The 10,429-nt window shown below is 44.1% G+C and overlaps 1 long non-coding RNA gene across 2 annotated transcripts; it reads left to right on the top strand.

Annotated features, from left to right (window-relative positions):
- The first annotated feature begins 3,673 nt into the window (after positions 1-3,673).
- LOC120440005 lies at positions 3,674-6,645 on the top strand. Of its 2 annotated transcripts, none has more exons than XR_005612910.1 (4): positions 3,674-4,182; positions 4,294-4,331; positions 5,517-5,732; positions 6,588-6,645. It is a non-coding gene; the product is annotated as an uncharacterized LOC120440005 (long non-coding RNA). The 2 variants fall into 2 exon arrangements; XR_005612909.1 differs by having other exon boundaries at positions 4,271-4,331.
- The last annotated feature ends 3,784 nt before the right edge of the window (positions 6,646-10,429 follow it).

Genomic DNA, 10,429 nt, shown 5'->3' with positions numbered 1-10,429 from the left:
ACACAGTTTATCTAAAAGTCTCCACTACACACACGTGTGTGTTACAGCTTTTAGATTAAAACAAGCCAAGGCCAGAGGAGTGCAGCGGGAATCTTCCAGTTTATATGGCAGGTTTTTATTATTGGATCACAAATAAACAGTGTGTAACCTTTGGCCTCATACAGATGTGTCAGATAAAAAGAGCTTTAACAACATTTTGTGCTGAACAGCTGTTTCACAAAGAGGCAAAAGAAACATTTCATTTCTAGTTTTTACTAAAGAAGCACACTGCCCTCTAGTGGTAAAAATATTTGCAAACCACCATCTTTAAAACCAAACTGTCTGTCAGTGGGGGGTAAGAAACTGTAGGGACCTCCCCAGCATCACTCATGTTCTCAGTTTAAAGAAGAGTGCAGACAGCGTTGGCTTCATGCGTGAGCGTGCTCTGAGGCGGTGCTACATTTGTGGTCACTGTAAATTCAGGTAAGACTCAACAGATGATTGTGAATGGATCTGTGAGTACGAGCTTTTTATGAGTGAAGCTCAATGAGTGTAAATAAAATATGAATAAAAACTGTTTTTCGGTGGATTCAGCTGCGTTTTTGAACAGAATAAATGCAGGTGAGTGTTTGACTCTACCTTTGTTGATGCTGACGTGTGTGATGGCGCACATACCTGTAAAAAAAGGTGAAGATGAAGAAGCAGAAAATCCCCAAAAGGAGGAAAACACACCTTATAAAATAGACTCGCATTATTCTGTGAGGAGCTTTAAATCAGTCGTCTTCTTCTCTTTCATTTTACTGTGTGGTATGTTCAGGTGTGGCTAAAGTCTGTAATACAAGGAGGAGGAGGAGGTAAAAAAAACCAACAGAGCAGAAAGATAACACCTCAGCAGCCCCGTAGCATCGCTGCCTCACCACTCACCTGTCTGTTGTCACCTGTTCACAAAGAAAGGAAAAGAAAACACTCGACAGACTGAAAGAAGGGAAACTGGTTTTTCAGTCGGTTATGAGGCAGAAAGAAAAACACTGCAGCAGATTCACTGGTTCGTTTTCCGAGAACACTCACCTGTTTGGAGGTCAGGCCTCGTACGATTCTTCCTGATTTCTTTCCTTCCTGGGCATGGTCGCTCACACCTGCAGGCTCATCTGAATGCATGCTGATAAACTCGCTCGCCTCATTGGTTCCTGTGCTCTCTTCCCATCTCTCCTGTGTGGATTTTGCTGTGGAACAGCTCACAGCTGGACCTGCGTGCTCACTGTCCACCACACCTGCCCGCCACACACACACACACTATACTGCCAAAAGTGAAAAGTGAACTCCAGTGACCTGTCACTGTTATTCCACAGGGTGGAATATGATGTCAGCCCACTGTGTGCAGCTGTGCGTCTCCTGGAAGGATTTCCACAGGTTCAGGAGTGTTTATGGGAAGTGTTGATCGTTCTTCCAGAAGCACATGTGTGAGGTCACAGTGATGTTGGAGGAGAAGGCCTGGCTCACAGTCTCCACTCTGATTGGTCCCAAAGGTGTTGGATCAGGCTGAGGTCAGGACTCTGTGCAGCCCAGTCCGGTTCTCCCACACCAAACCGGCTCGTCCATGTCTTTATGGACTTTTCTTCGTGCACTGGTGTGCAGTCATGTGGGAACAGGAAGGAGCCATCCCCACACTGTTCCCACATACTGGGAACATGAAGGTGTCCACAGTGTCTCGGTCTGCTGAAGCACGAAGACTGCTGAAGAACACCCCACACCATAACCCCCCCTCCACCAAACTTTACACAGCGCAGTCAGACAAGTACCGTTGTCCTGGCAACCGCCAAACCCAGACTCGTTTGTCCGTCGGCAGATGGAGAAGATAAGATAAGATAAGATGGCCTTTATTAGTCCCACAGGTGGGAAATTTGTTTTGTTACAGCAAAAGTGCAAAGTTATGTAGCAGAAATTAGAAAACACTGGAATGCAATAAAATAAAATAAAATACTATGTACAATAGAATAAAATAGAATAGAATAATATATACAATAGAATAAAATAGAAATACAAATACTATATACAACTGAGTAGGAAAATACAAAAACACAACTTCGTCAGAAGAAGAATTGCACATATAGCAGTCTTATTGCACATGTGTGGGTTTGTGTGTTTGATCAGCTGCAAAAGTCTTTGTTGTGGAGTCTGACAGCAGTGGGGAGGAAAGACCTGCGAAATCTCTCCGTCCCACACCGTGGGTGCTGCAGTCTCCCACTGAAGGAGAAGCGTGATTGGTCAGCATCACTGGTCCTCACAGCGAGCTGCGAATCTCTGGATATTTTCTCTGTAAACTCAGAGACGGTTGTGGGAAAATCCCGGCAGACCAACAACCAGGCCAGACTCACAGCCATTTAAATCTCATTTCTTCTCTACTGTGAATAAATGCACTGAGATGGTTCAATGTGATTGGCTGATTAGATAATTTGGTTAATGAGCAGTTGAACACATGTACCTAAACAAGTGGCGTTTCATATATAAATTCATTTCACATAAATTCAATTCAACTGAATTTATTTATAATCACAAATCACAACAACAGCTGCCTCAAAGTGATTTATATTGTCAGGTAAAGATCTGCAATTATTTAGAGAATCAGATGCCCTCGCCCCCAAAGCAGTGGTGAGCAGTGTTGGTCAAGTTACTTGAAAAAAGTAATCAGTTACTAATTACTGATTACTTCCCCCCCAAAGTAATCCAATTACTTTACTAATTACTTATTTTCAAAAGTAATTAGTTACTTAGTTACTTTTTAAAAACACGATTTACAACCTGAATAGGTGATAAAGCGATAGATCTTTCAGCCCAATTCTACTTTTTCTGCATAATCCATCATACAAAATGTAATCAAATGGAAACGTCTCTTTTTAAAACTTGTAAACTGTAAAGCAGGACTGGGGTAGGCGGAGGTTTACCCTGGTGCAGGTGTGCCGCGGCGGTCAGTGGAAGAATCCGCGAGTTTCTCTGTGAGTTTCACATTACGTCGTAGCGCACTCGGCGCTTGCTTGGAAGTTTAGGGGTTTTTTCGCTGTAAAAAGAAGTTTTCTTCCCACGCACAATGGACACTAATGTTTTTGTCACTTTTTATGGAATCAAACTCAAAGTAAGGTCAGTACTTCCACGCTTTAAACGCTGCACGCTCATACTCTCTCCCGCACTGTCCATTGTTGATCTGCACACAGCTGTTGTCACTTAACGTCGCACTCGCTTCGCCACTGTCATGAGACATTCTCGTAAAAATCACGGTTTTAGTAACGCAGTAACGCAGCGCCTACGGGAAAGTAACGGTAATCTAATTACCGTTTTTGCAATAGTAATCCCTTACATTACTCGTTTCTTGAAAAAAGTAATCAGATTACAGTAATGCGTTACAAGTAACGCATTACTGCCCATCTCTGGTGGTGAGTGAAAAAGAAACAATCATCAACACTCAGGGGCGGACTGGCCATCTGTGGATTCTGGAGAATCACAGAACGGCCGGTACTCCAGGAAGGCCGGTGGGCTGGCCCACCACTCTCCACGCATGCTTTCAACACCTGTTTTTTCCCCTGCTAATCTCTTTCACACTCCAGTACTCTAGGGGGCAGCACTGCACCTCTAAGTTGGATGCCAGCTGCATTGGCTGTGGCCACCAGGCAAGGAGAAGAAGTGGAGTAGGAGGCAAAGACGGTGGAAAGAAACGATGCAAAATGCGTCTGTAAGTAAAAAAAGGAAAGAAATTTGCAGACTGAGTTAAAGTGTCTGGCAGCTCAGTGGCCACGGCTTAAAAAGTCTGCACTTGAAGAGTACAAGGTCAGGATGGTAGGGGTTGGCTGTGATGATGACGAAGAAGAGAACACAGATGTACTAAACAAACAGTGCAAAGGAATGCTCAGTCTGTTGTTATCGGATTCTGAAACGATACAACCTCTTCACAGATGCTTATCATATTCTTGGCTGGGGATACAGGTACCTCCTTACTCTGCCTGTGGGAGCATGTGAGAGAAGTTTCTCTGTTCTCAAACACATAAAAAGCAGAATAAGAAGCACACAGTCGCAAGAACATCTGGAAGCATTCATGCTTATGACTACAGAGAAAGACATCCTCATGTCCCTTGACAATGACTTGGTCATAGACAGAGTTGCAGAAAAAAGCGACCTGTTGAAGAAAATACTTATCCTCCAACATTGAGTAAGGTGAGTATTCAAGTTAACCTGCATACTAAAACCTCATTACTTTGTGATTTATCATAACTCCTACAGTACCATGTGTTGTGTGTTTAAGATAACTGTTTTGTATTGGTTCAGCCAGAGGGACTGCAGTATGTTGAGACCTCCATTTCTATGTGAGTATTCAAGTTAATCAAGAATAATATACTTTTAATACAACATCTAGTCAACATCAGCACTGTTGCTATAATTTTGATGGTTTGATAGCATAACACTCATGCCAAGCATTATTGTTGCCGAGTTTCCGCACGTTGATTACTTTGTCAAAGTCAAGGGCTGATTTCGGTCGCCCCTAAAAATCAGGGGCGACCGTGGCTCAGGGGGTTGGGAAGGGCACCTGTAACCGGAAGGTCGCCGGTTCAATCCCCGGCCTCTCTGTCCTGGTCGTTGTGTCCTTGGGCAAGACACTTTACCCTACCGCCTACTGGTGTTGGCCAGAGGGGCCGATGGCGCGATATGGCAGCCTCGCTTCTGTCAGTCTGCCCCAGGGCAGCTGTGGCTACAACCGTAGCTTGTCTCCACCAGGGTGTGAATGTGAGCGTGAATGAATAATGTCATTGTAAAGCGCTTTGGGTGCCTTGAAAAGCGCTATATAAATCCAATGCATTATTATTATTATTATTATTTTTAGTCCCAGTCCGTCCCTGTCAACACTGCATCATAGGAAGTCCCCTCCCAGCCTAGGTTTACTGCAGTGTAATTCACCTGTCACTGGTCACCTGATCCCAGAGCATTCTCATTCCCAGCACGTAACATACTGACAATTTGTCACATCTCGAGGCGTGCCATGGGAACAAGAAAGGTAACCTTCAGCGTTCCTATGAATCCAATAGAATGACGGTCCCAGCTGTAACACACGTTCCGGCCGTGTATTCCAACCCTCACCATATCCTTATCCCTAACCTTAACCACAACCTTAATGGTGTTAGATAGTGTTTTCCAAAGTAATTAAAATAAAATACATCTATATGTGCAGATTGAGGCCAAATGGTTTTCATGTTCCCTCCTAACGCGTAACATGGGAACATGATGGGGGGCTGAAAGCATAAAATCCCAACGATTTGTCACGTATTGTAATGTGTTACGCTTTGGGAGTGAGAATGTGTTGCCTGATCCTGCCCTGATGTGAGAACTGAGACCAGGGTCTGGGAACTGCCCCTTGTGGGCGGGGTTGGGTTGTTTTCCCCTGTATTGTCATGGTCCTGGGTGTTACCCAGTGTTTTGTGTTTAAATTCTATTTCCTGATTATTTGTAATTCTTGGTTTTGTTCTCTTGATATTATTTGTTGTGCTGGTTTCTAGTTTAACCCTAAACAGTGAAGAAGGTGCAGCAGCGCCTCTTCTTTCTCAGGAGACTGAAGAGATTCGGCATGAGTCCCCGCATCCTCAGGACCTTCTATCGCTGTGCCATTGAGAGCATCCTCACTGGATGCATCACCACCTGGTACGGCAACAGCACCGCCTACAACCGCAAAGCTCTCCAGAGAGTGGTGCGGTGTGCTGAAAGAATAATTGGAGGTAGGGCTGCTCGATTATGGCAAAAATGATAATCACGATTATTTTCACTGAAACTGAGATCTCGATTATTTGACGATATTTATTTAACAATAACAATGTATTGAATAATGGCTTTAAAGATGTCAAAAAATAATATAAAATAGTGTGCAAATACTGATAACAGTGCAAATGTTTGCAATATAAAAAATAAAAGAAAAATGTAAACATCTATGTTTAGTGAACTTCAAAATCCTGCATAATACTGGTTGTTCACTGTGTTAATTGAGCAGTGGTCTTTGGCGAGGAAAACGTTACCGCGTTTGTTATCTCCTTGTGTCTCTGGGAGCTGGTGGGATATTTAGTCGCGTTGTACAGGGTAGCGTGAATGGAGGTCTGTGAGGATGAAGCAGGTGTTGTCGAGAGTTTTTCTCTATGTTCCTGTTTGATCGTGTGTCACTTTGTGAGCGGTCTTTAAATGATTGAATAAATCTGTAGTGTTGCTCTGTGGTGCAGCTACGACACCGTAGCAAAGTTTCCACACTATGTCTACTTGATCCACGTCTGACTCCGCGAACCCAAAATGTTTCCACACAAGTCGTTTTACCTCTTTTCAACCAGTGGCATTCTTTCTTCAGCAGCCATTATCCTCTCCTCTCCAAATAACTTCTGCTTAGCTTTCCGAGCTTTCCGAGCTTCCCTCGGGTCCTCTTAATTGTTGTGACGCGTGTTCGAAACGCAGAGAGGTGCGCTCGATTTGCCACACGGAGCAGCGTGAGAGGAGGAGCTAATAATCGGCTCAGTCATTTTTAATGATCGTTGAATGCCCAGATCGTAATCACGATTAAAATTCAATTAATTGAGCAGCCCTAATTGGAGGTGAGCTTCCCTCCCTCCAGGACATCTACAGGAAGCGGTGCCTGAGGAAAGCGGGGAGGATCATCAAGGACTCCAGTCACCCCAGCCATAAACTCTTCAGACTACTTCCATCAGGAAGGAGGTTCTGCAGCATCCGGTCCCGAACCAGCAGACTGAGAGACAGCTTTATCCATCAGGCCATCAGACTGCTGAACACGTCATAGACACCTCACCCACATTCAACAACATTATGCACTCCACACTGTATATGAATGCCACTGTTTTGCACATGTCTCAACTACCAACCTCTGTATATTTTATATATTTTATTTTATTGTTTAATCTATTTAATTTGTAAAATATGTATACACACACACACGTAAAAAAAACAAAAAACAAAAACATATTTAGTATACACATCCAGTAATGCATACACTCTTATATTGTACATATATTTATTACACTCAGATTTAGCCATTCTTATATTTTGCTTGTTTTATGTTATTGTATTTTTGCACAACTCTGTTGCTTGAGAAGCTCGCACACAAGAATTTCACTCGCATGTACTGTACCAGTGTACCTGCACATGTGACGTGACAATAAAAGTGATTTGATTTGATTTGATTTGATTTGATAAAACCCTAACCCGTCAACGGTGACGGTTAGCATTTTTAGCAAGGGTGGGCAACTCCAGGCCTCGAGGGCCGGTGTCCTGCAGGTTTTAGATCTCACCCTGGGTCAACACACCTGAATCACATGATTAGTTCATTACGAGGCCTCTGCAGAACTTCAAGACATGTTCAGGAGGTAATTTAGCCATTTAAATCAGCTGTGTTAGATCAAGGATACATCTAAAACCTGCAGGACACCGGCACTTGAGGCCTGGAGTTGCCCACCCCTGGTTTAAAGGGTAAATTAGGTTAGGGTTTATTAAGTCACTGTCTTCCCTGTTTTTCATGTGTTATATTCTTTCAGTCTGTCTCTCAGTGTCAAGTCCACATCTTTGGGAATTGTTTCTTGTTTTCTGTTTTACTTTTAAGGTCCATATCTTATGTCACTGTATTCAGTTTTGCTTCCCTCCTGTCTCATTAGGTCTAATTTTTCCCAGCTGCGTTTCCCTCCTGTCTCCTATTCCCTGATTACTCCGCTGTGTATTTGTTCTTCTAACACTGACAATGAAGAGCTATTCTGTTTAAGCCGTATGTTTGCCTTTGCCCTTTGTCGCGTTGTAACCTCTACATGCTGTATGTTTATCTCATGCGCCTGTTTAGTTTCTCTGTTCCAATTCAGTCCTTAGTACCTATGTTCAGAGTTTTGTTTTGTTTTTTGTGAGTATAATTTATCCAGAGTTTTTCCAACAATAAAAGCTGCCTTTTGAGTTTAAGTTCCTTCTTTGAGAGTCCTGCATTTTGGGTCCAATCCTGCTTGCTGCACACAGCCCTTCATGACAGAATGGCGCGACCACTACATGGACCCAGCGGGCTTATCCCAGGAGTGTTACCTGTCCAGCATCCAAGGCCTGATGATACAGATCAACGGTATTCTAGAGGGAAATCTAGAATAAAAGGCGATCGTGGCTCAAGAGTTGGCAGTTCGTCTTGTGATTGGAAGGTTGCCGGTTCGAGCCCCGGTTAGGACAGTCTCGGTCGTTGTGTCCTTGGGCAAGACACTTCACCTACTGCCTACTGGTGATGGCCAGAGGGGCCGATGGTGTGATATGGCAGCCTCGCTTCTGTCAGTCTGCCCCAGGGCAGCTGTGGCTACAACTGTAGCTGCCTCCACCAGTATGTGAGAGTGAATGAATCGTGGAATTGTAAAGCGCTTTGAGGGTCTCAAAAAGCGCTATATAAATGCAATCCATTATTATTATTATTATTATTATTATTATTAAATCCTCATTTTCACCAGCTCCCAGAAGTGACAGGCCTGGTTAAGGAGCTGGGTCGAACCTGTGACACGCTACAAGCTCAGGAGCTTGCAGACTTCGTCCAGATCCGGTGATCTACGTAGCAGCAGCATCAGCAGGTGCAGAGCTCCCCACGATGCAGCAGCACCGGTCGCCGCAGTGGAAAGGCATTTGCACGCCGCTGCCACAGAATTCCTCTCCACCATCACCAATTTCCTCCAGCACCTCCATTCCAGAGTCTGGGAGGAAACGGCGTCCACGCCGCCATCACCCCGCCCCACAGCCGGATTCCAGGGCTTCAGAACTGACGGCTGTGGTGAGTGATAGAGACACTTCTGTTCCCTCTGAAGTCAGTTCTGTTAATCCTGAGGGAGGGTGTTCTCACCCCTGAAAATTTAAGAGACTCTGTTTGTTTTGCTCCCTCCAAGCCTGGGTTTATTGCTATGGGGACTGTTCACTTTGATTGTAATCATTCCAAATCAATGTTGGCTCTGTAAACTCAGAGTTTTCTGAACTAGAGTCTGTCCACACTATGGGCGTTTCTCAATATGCGTACTTGTGCGTACTTGCGTTCTCGTGTACTCGTGATACGTCATCAGTCGGAGACCAAGTACTGTTCCAAGTCGAAGTACGCATCAAGCCGAGAACGCGAAAAAGTCCCGGATGTGTTCTCACTCCGCCCGTTTTATCGAGCGTGCATCGGTGTGGACTTGGGACAGCTAAATATCCCAGAATGCATTTCGTCCAAAACTCAACAGCGGACTCCCGGCACATCGTTTTCAACCCCCCCGCTCATGCGGTCTTCTCACTACTCAGGTTAAAGAAACCCCAGCAGCTGTCTATAGTATTGAGTGTCCACTAAAATAGAAATAAAAGCGTTCTAACATCTCACCTGCTTGTTTTATTAAGGTATGTACACGTATGTACATGTACACTATTTTTATTAATAGAGGTTTCACTACTGAGGTTAAAATGATATATAAGTCACTTAGATCACTTCTAAATGTTAATGTTTGGTTTATTTCAGTGTTTTATTTGTTCCTGAGTAAACCGGTTTGGCTGTGATTACAGTTAAGCTTCATAACATGTTACTCACAGTTAAATTAGGAGGGGACGGCAGTAAAAACTCCGGACCTGTGACATCATCACGTACGCAGGTGTTCCAATTGTACATATCGCGAGTCCGTGCTCGCGTTCTCGGCGGGTACGTACTCACCGAGAACGCGAGTACGTACTCGCGTACTTGAGAATTGAGAAACGGCCTAAATCTATCAGCCAAGAGTCAGTCAACTCCACGTTTGTCACTTCAGAGTCAGCTAATCCTGTGTCAGTCACGCCTGAGACTGTTAATTCAAAGACTGTTTTCTCAGAGGCCACATCTTCCGGCCCTATGGATATAATGGACTCAGTTACTTCAATTGCTCTTTTCGAGCATTGAACTGTTTATACAAAGGACTGTTTTTCGCCTGCTCATTTTGAGCAAGGAACTATTTATACTAAGACAATTGCTGTTTCTGAAAAGCTGGCCTTTCTAGAGACTGGCCAGCTTTTCGGTGGTGCCACGAGCAGGCAGTGGCTGATAGCGCTCCATCAAAACTCAGTGTCTTTTTTTCTATGGTGTTTTTTTTTTTTTTTGTTTGCTACTTCATGAGACGTCTGAAGCGGGCCAACCTCCCTCCTCCCACCCTCACCATGTTCTACAGGGGCACTGTTGGAGTCAAATTGTTAAATGTTGTCATTGTGTTAGTTAAATTTGTAAGTCTTGGTTCAAACTGTATGATCAAGGACATTCCTTTGTTTCTGACCCCCTCCCCAGCCTGTTGAATGGTGGGGGAGGCTGTAGTGTTTTATTATAGGCACATCCTAGGTGAAGGTTCTGTTTTCTTGTTTAGTAGCTTCCTGCCTTTATGACCCTTTTGGTGAGCAGGAGGTCACACACACACACACACACACACAC

This window comes from Oreochromis aureus, linkage group 4 (genome assembly GCF_013358895.1).
Source record: "Oreochromis aureus strain Israel breed Guangdong linkage group 4, ZZ_aureus, whole genome shotgun sequence".
NCBI lineage: Eukaryota > Metazoa > Chordata > Actinopteri > Cichliformes > Cichlidae > Oreochromis > Oreochromis aureus.
The sequence above is the reverse complement of the archived record's forward strand: the minus strand, read 5'-3'. Positions and strand labels throughout refer to the sequence as shown.